This window comes from Physcomitrium patens, chromosome 23, assembly GCF_059467195.1.
Source record: "Physcomitrium patens ecotype Gransden chromosome 23, ASM5946719v1, whole genome shotgun sequence".
Classification (NCBI taxonomy): Eukaryota; Viridiplantae; Streptophyta; class Bryopsida; order Funariales; family Funariaceae; genus Physcomitrium; species Physcomitrium patens.
The window spans coordinates 3765182-3773676 of record NC_143432.1 but is presented as its reverse complement, the minus strand read 5'-3'; positions in this window follow the sequence as shown (position 1 = coordinate 3773676).

The following is an 8495-nucleotide window of genomic DNA, read 5'->3' as shown; positions in this document are numbered from 1 at the left end:
TCTATTAACTAGGAAGCTTCTAGAAGGTTCTAGAGGCTTCCTTTCTAAAAGGTTCTAGAAACTTCTCGAGCTACTTCTATTAACTAGGAAGCTTCTAGAAAGTTCCAGGGGATTTCTTTCTAGAAGCTTCTAGAAACTTCTCTTCTAGAAGGTTCCAGAGACTTCCTTTCTAGAAGCTTCTAGAAACTTCTCTCTAAAAGGTTCCAGAGGCTTCTCTTCTAGAAGGTTCCAAAGGCTTATTTTCTAGAAGGTTCTAGAAACTTCTCTCTAGAAAGTTTTAAGGAATATGTTCCTAAAATCACCCCCTCCTTTAGCTTCGAGGTCTCTGAGAAGCAATGTTGTTGATCAGTACTAACGCAAGAAAATAAAGATCTGTTGCATAACTTCTGCTATGAACTCCAACTGTTGTTCACGAGGCAAGTGGTTCATCGACCCTTGAAGCCAACGGTAGTGGCCCACGCCTTCGACTTCTGACCAAGCATGAACTTCCGTGTCCTCATTGTAAAATTTTCCTACAAACACGCCTTCTGGCTGACTATTGTAAGCAGGCTCGATCTCAAATATGATCACCAGTGATCGGTTACTCGGTATCTTCCGTCGTCGTCGTAGTACATGTAGTTCTTCATTTCGGGGTCGCCTTCGTGAACTACTCGGTTGCGATACTCTGACTGGCATAGTATCTATCTCTTGGCTATCCATATCAAAAGACCAAACTACGATCTATCTTGGAGAAAATAACTACATCAACTATGAATTTTGCTGGTGCTCTCCCCTTTTCTTATATTGTTGGGAGAACAAGCTTCAAAAAGAAGCTATCATCGAATTGATTTAGGTTTATCGGGATGTCGTTGATGAAACTCTTGTACCTTTTGTGGTACATTTGCAAGATTTTCAGCTGGCTCCCACGTTCGCTCATTAAAGTCATAGCCACACCAATGAATAAGATATTCTAACTTTTCCCACCTTCGCCGTGAATCCAATACCTTTTCAACCTCGTATTCTTCGTGGTTCTCGATTTCAATACTAGGTGGCGGACATTGCACTCTTCCAGGAAAAGATGACTCTCGATAAGGTTCCAACAGAGAAACATGAAAGACTGGATGTACCTTCATAGAAGCCGGTAACTCCAACCGGTATGCCACTGGATTAATTTGCTTCTGGATGATAAATGGTCCCAATCTTCGATAGTCCAACTTATCACATGGTCGCTTGGTCTTGATATTTCGTCGAAGAAGCCAGGCTTTGTCTCCAATTTTGAAAGTAGGTGCTGGATTCTGAAATCTATCTGCAGACATCTTATAGGATTCTTGAGCGGATTGTAATTGAAGCTTCAACATAGTTTGAAGCTCTTATAGTTGCTTCGCAAATCCTTCAGCTGCTGGATTGTTATTTGTTGACGGACTCAATAAATCAAGCTTCGGATGATACCCATAGTTGGAAAAGAATGGTGTTTGTTGAGTCGACGCATGGAGGGTGTTGTTATATGCAAACTCGGCTAGCGGTAGATATGTAGTCCAATCGTCTTGTTGATAGTTGATGCTGCATCGTAAGTACTGCTCCAAGACTTGGTTCACCCGTTCCCTTTGGCCATCAGTTTGAGGATGAAAAGCTGAAGAAAGCTTAATATCCACCTTCAATATCCCAAAGAGAGATCTCCAAAACTTTGACACGAACTGGGTACCTCGATCTGATATGATACCATCTGGTAGTCCATGATATCGATACACATTATCGAGAAAGAGTCTTGTTGTGACTTCACTGGACGATGTCTTCTTACAAGGAACAAAGTGTGCCATCTTCGTAAGCCGATCTACCACGACAAAGATGCTGTCAAATGAGTTTGATGATGGCAAGTCCATGATGAAGTCCATAGAAATTGAAGACCATGGTCGACGTGGAATTGGCAATGGCTGTAGGAGTCCATAAGGGCGATGCCGAGGATTCTTAGATCTTGAACAGATGTCACAAGAGAGGACAAAATCTTTCACATCCTTCCACATTTGGGGCCACCAAAAATCTCGAGAAATAAGCTCCAAGGTCTTGTTGAATCCAAAATGTCCCGCAGTTGGAAAATCATGGCGAGATTGAAGAACTCGGAGTCATGCTAGTCCTTTTGGAATGTACAATCGCTCTTCAAAGTATAAAAGATCTCCCTCCACCTTGAACTTGTTGTCATTGGTACGTTGCTTGATATCAATGGCTACTGAATCTTTAATGGTCATAGCACGTACCTGGTTTAGGAAGTCAGCATCAAATGATACAATAGTAGCACAAAGTTGAAATCTCTCTGGCTTCAATAACGTTGTACATTGTTGATCAAACGCTGCTTCTCCAGCCTTTGGTGCAAGATACGATCTCCTTGATAAAGCATCGAATAGTCCTTGCTGCCTTCCAGGTCGATAAGTGATAACAAAATCAAATCTAGATAGCGACATATTCCATTGAGCTTGACGCCGATTTAAAACTCGAGCCGTCATGAAATACTCCAAATTCTTGTGATCCGTATATACGGTTACTGGATGTGCAGCTCCTTCAAGAAAGTGACGCCATTCTTTGAAAGAATCCACTATAGCAAGAAGTTCCTTATCGTGGATCTCATAATTGATTTCAGCAGCAGAGAACTTCCGAGAATAGAATGCAACTGGATGGAGGTTCTTATCTTCACTCATTTGTGAAAGCACAGCTCCCAAAGCAAAATCTGAAGCATCAGTTTCTAAATAGAAGGTCTTTGTAAAGTCTGGATGTACCAAAATTGGAGCTGTAGTAAATGCTGTCTTCAAATCTTGAAACGCCTTCTCCGCCAAAGGTCTCCATTCCAACTTATCCTTGCATGTTAATCGAGTGAGAGGAGCAGCAACTTGAGAATAATTCTTGATGAAGATCCGATAGAAGTTAGCAAAACCAAGAAAGCATTGTACGTCTCTAACCGTCTTCGAAACCTCCCAAGACATGATTGCTTCTACTTTCTTGGGGTCCATCTTCAAACCTTCTGTAGTCGTAATGAACCCCAAAAATTCCATCTCCGTCTGGTGAAATAAACACTTTTCTAATTTGGCATATAGTCCTCGCTTGCGTAGTTTCTCCAAGACCAAACGAACATGCTCCTCATGCTCTTCCTCGTTTTTAGAGAATATTAGAATATCGTCCAAGTAGATGACAACAAAATCATCGAGGTGTTCTCGAAAGATGTCATTCATCATATGTTGGAAAACCGCTGGAGCATTGGTAAGACCAAAAGGCATGACATTATATTCGAAATGACCATACCTTGTACGGAATGCTATCTTCCATTCATCTCCTTCCTTGATTCGTACGAGATTATAAGCTCCCCTTAGATCAATTTTTGTAAAGATCTTTGCACGTCCAAGTTGTTCTAAGAGACTAGAAATCAAGGGTAATGGGTAACGATTTTTCTTTGTTACCTTGTTGAGGCCTCGATAGTCCACACACATCTATAATGATCCATCTTTCTTCTTCACAAATAAGATGGGTGCTCGAGCTGATGATTTTGAATGACGAATGAAGTTCTTGGCTAGATTCTCGTCGATGTACTTTCGTAACTCTGCCAACTCCGTTTGCGATAGATTGTAGATTGGGCCAAAAGGTGGTTGTGCTCCTTCTTGCAAGTCTATGGCACAATCATATGGTCGGTGTTCCGGTAGTATGTCGGCGTCCTTCTTTTGAAACACGTCTTCAAAATCTTTATATTGCTCCGATATACTTGCTGTTGAGATCTTCTCCTCGGTAGTTGGAGCCGCATAAATGACAAATGGAGTGCCTTCCTTAGATGATCTTATAAACGCTCTTGCTCTAATGAATAAGGATTTCTTTTTTCGAGGTTTTTTACTAGGTTTTTTTTTGGGTGGTTTTGTGGGAAAAGTCATCTTCCGCAACCTCCAATCTATCAATGGATTATGTTTTTCCAACCAAGAAAGACCAAGAATAATAGGATTTGATGGGATTCTAATAATATTAAAAATAATATGACTACTATGGTCTTTAAATGTTACTTCTATAGGTTTTGATTCATGAGTGATGCTACCAGATAATAAAGGTCGCCCATCTATGACCTCAACATGAACAGGTTTTGATTTTCGTACTAAAAGGATCTTATGACGTTTTGCAAATTCTACGTCTAAAAAACAAGCAGATGCTTCTAAGACTAGTAGTGCTAAGGTTCTCAGTTTTTGAGGGCCAATAAACAGAGGGATTGTAAAACAAAGTGCAGGTTGGGCAGAAAGAAAGGAACCTGATTGTTGTTGGGATATTTCATTGTCCAGCCGCACGGTTCCTATTGTGGCTGGGCATCCTCGTTTTCCTGAACAAATACTCCCCTAGTCTTGACTATGCCTCGATTTTGCTTTTTGAGACAGTTTCCGACTTTGTGGCCTTCTCTACCGCAATACAAGCATAAATTTTCCTCCATACGTTGCTTTTTTTCTTTTATAGTAAGAGATTTGATACGTACCGCATCAATTTATATGTCTTCCACCTCTGAATGTGAATTCACACCGCTTGCCGACATAGTTGGAGCATGGCGAATTGTATGTTGTCTTGAGCGTTGGTCTTGGCGACGTTGGAATAGGCGATTATCGCACTTCACAGCTTGGCTAATGGCTTCATTGAGCGTTCGTGGATCAGGAAGAGTTAACAGCAAATCCTTCACATCATCTCTTAAACCCCAATAGAATTGACTCATCAATGCTTCTTCATCCCAATTGATGTCGCATACTAATTGCCTGAAATCTGAAGCATAGAATGATGTAGAACGCATCTCTTGTAGTAGCGACCGGATCTTTGTTGTAGCCCATCGAACCTTATCGTGTTCACCAAATGCTTCCGCAAATGCTTTCGCAAATGCTTCCAAAAAGTTTTCAAAGTTGTTTAATATAGATGATCGTTTCTCAAACAAAGAGGCAAACCATGATAGAGCTTGTCCCGTAAGTAAGGTTCCAACAAGCCCAACACGTGACTCCTCCGTTGGATATCGTTCGGGCTGTAAAACCGTTATCAACCTGATTTGATTGACGAATTCTCGAAACTTGGAACGTTTTCCATCAAACTTATCTGGAATGCTAACTCGAGGCTCTTTATGTTGTAGAACTAGTGGTTCTTGTCGAACTTGAGGTAAAGTTGTTTCTCCAAGTGCCGAAATTTGAGGCTGGTGTAGTTTAGATTGTGCTATCCCAGATACTCCATCGTTATGAAGCCTTGCCACCACTCCTTCAATCTCTGCAGTTCTTTGTGATAACATAGCGAGGGCATTCATAATAGCATCTAACTTAGACTCCGAACTTTCTGTCATACTAATGTCTTAACCTTCGGCCATTCTAAAAGAATGACAAAAATGACCCTATAAGAGGTAATATTGGTTTATAGGAGGGTAATCCACAACCTATAAAACGCCATAAGAATTTCAAGAAGAGGGGTAATCCACTCTCTCCAAGAAGAATAAGACTCCAATATTGTAACAGAAGAAGTATCAGTTTAGAGGAGGGTAATCCGCAACCTCTAAAAAATGCTAGTATATCTTCAAGTAGAGGGGTAATCCACACTCTACTAAGAAAGAACTAGCTCTAATATCTCAAGTTAGTGTAGTTGCGAAAAACTATCACGGACACAAAATACAGACTTGAAATCTAACAAGAAGTTCAAGAAGAAGTGGCAGAACTAGATTAAACAGATGAGTACAAGAACAACACCAGAAAGATGAGCTAAAACTCCAAGAGATGTGTTGTCGAGACTGAAGAATTCTTCAGCCTCGATCCCTATATATATTCCTACTTAGGAAGCTTCTCGAGCTACTTCTATTAACTAGGAAGCTTCTAGAAGGTTCCAGAGGCTTCCTTTCTAAAAGGTTCTAGAAACTTCTCGAGCTACTTCTATTAACTAAGAAGCTTCTAGAAAGTTCCAGGGGATTCCTTTCTAGAAGCTTCTAGAAACTTCTCTTCTAGAAGGTTCCAGAGACTTCCTTTCTAGAAGCTTCTAGAAACTTCTCTCTAAAAGGTTCCAGAGGCTTCTCTTCTAGAAGGTTCCAGAGGCTTGTTTTCTAGAAGGTTCTAGAAACTTCTCTCTAGAAAGTTCTAAGGAATATGTCCCTAACAATAGGACACATGCCTTGACTTACAAGGCAAGCTTTTCTATGTGTGGACCACATAGTTCGCTTGATCTTAAAGCTAAAAACATGTGTGGCACATGACCAACTTGTTGACCACTTTTCTAATCCAAACAATCATTTAAAGACACCTATGAAGTCAAAGCAGTGTCTATGAAGCTTCTAAGAAGCTTCTATATTAAATACTATAGAATTAACTTACTTTTACCTACTTTTACTTACTTCTACCTATTTGTATATGTAATTACTAGCTTACATGAGTATGTCCATGACATTACCCTCCTTTCTAGGGACGAGTTCCACGAGAAGCGGTCATCATATGTTAAGGAAATCTATGATGCGACAAATTATATTCGCCACATACTCTGATCTTTGCTCTCTTCGAAGATGATTGATAGGGCCTCTCAACCGTCGATAGTGTTCCATACTAGGGCGTTAAGACCATCCAGTTATTTGATCATTGTTGAGGCCTTCATAACTTCCTTCAAATAGAACATTTGGAACACCATCAGGAATTGTTCCTACCTCTAGCAAAATCACCAAACATCGAGAGTCCCTTCCCAAATCATGATACCAAACGCGTTGTATCTCGCCATCTATTCGAGGAAGAACATGTCATTCTTGAAGATTTTCATCTCGATTACGTTGTCTTGAAGGTTGTGACAATCGTAATGTCTTGTTTGACAGGTCAGCAAATGAAGGCTCTTGAGTCGAATCCATTAGTTGTTGGTTCTCCATTTCCTGAGCATCACAACTACAAAGAAGCTACGAAAAAGGATTGAAAGTAGAATGTTATCTTGCCTAGATGTTGTTTCTTTTATAAAGAAGGTTTTCATCTTGATTTTGATGGATGTCTTCTAATGAAAAGCCTCCACCACCTTTGCTGCATTTGCAAGATTCTTTATTGGCTCCCATGTGCATTCACTAATATCATATCCGTGCTAATGGATAAGATATTCCAATTTATTTCAACGTTTCTTTGAATCTAAGACTTCTTCTACTTCAAACTCTTCATTATTGTCCACTTCTATAGGAGGAGGTAGATCTTGTCGTCTTCTTGGTATGTCCACTATCTTGTATGGTTCAAGAAAAGACACGTGGAATACTGGATGGATTTTTGTTGACTCTTGTAGATATAAACGATATGCAACTGGATTGATTTGTGCAGAAATAGAAAATGGTCCAAGCCTTCGATAGTCCAACTTGTCACAAGGACGAGTGGTCTTGATATTGCGACGAAGTAGCCATACCTTATCACCCAAGAGGAATGGTGGTTGTTCCTTTCTATAGACATCTACATTGACCTTTTGTTGTTCTTGAGCCTCTTTTAACTGCGCCTTCATCGTTGCATGTAGCTCTGATAAATGAATTGCCAAATCTTTCGCAGCAAGATTATCAACTTTTGAAAAGTCAAAAGTATCAAGTCGTCAATGATAATCATAATTAGCAAAGAAAGATGTTTATTTTGTAGAAGAGTGTACCGTGTTATTGTAAGCAAACTCTGCCAATGGCAAAAGAATTGTCCAATCATCTTATTGGTAGTTAATGGTATATCTTAAATATTGCTCCAAAACTTGATTAACACGCTCCATTTGTCCATCACTTTGAGGATGGAATGCCGAAGCTAGTTTTATATCCACTTTTAGAATCTTGAAAAGAGTCCACCAAAATCTTGATACAAATTGAGTTCTCATATCTGATATAATATCCTTTGGTAATCCATGATAGCAATAGATATTGTCAAGAAAGAGCTTAGCTGTTTCTTCTCCTGTGATAGATTTTGTACATGGTATAAAATGTGTCATCTTGATAAAATGATCTACTATCATGAATATAGAGTCATAAGAACCTGAGATTGGAAGATCTGTGATGAAGTCCATAGAAACAGAAGACCATGGTTGTTCTGGAATAGATAATGGCTGAAGAAGTGCAAAAGGTCGATGACGAGGAGTTTTCGATCTTGAGAAAATATCACAAGTTTGTACAAAATCTTTGACTGCTTTCCACAATTTGTGGCCACTAAAAATCCCTAGATATTAGTTCTAAAGTTTTATTGTATCCAAAATGTCTTGCTGCTGAGAAGTCGTGACGAGCTTGAAGAATACGTAAACATGCTTCTCTTTCTGGAACATATAGGCATCCTTCGAAATAGAGTAGGTTATTCTTGAATTCAAATTTAGAGGGTTCATGAGATTTAGAAGAATTATTCTTGATATGGTGAATAAGAGGGTCTGAAGACATACTTAATTGGACTTGCTTAAGAAAAGTTAAATCAACAGTCAATGTTGATTTTACTACTAAAAGATGAAATTGCTCCGGCTTCAAGAGAACCGTTCTTTGTTGCTCAAAAGCTGCATCTCCTTCTTTTGGTGCAAGATAA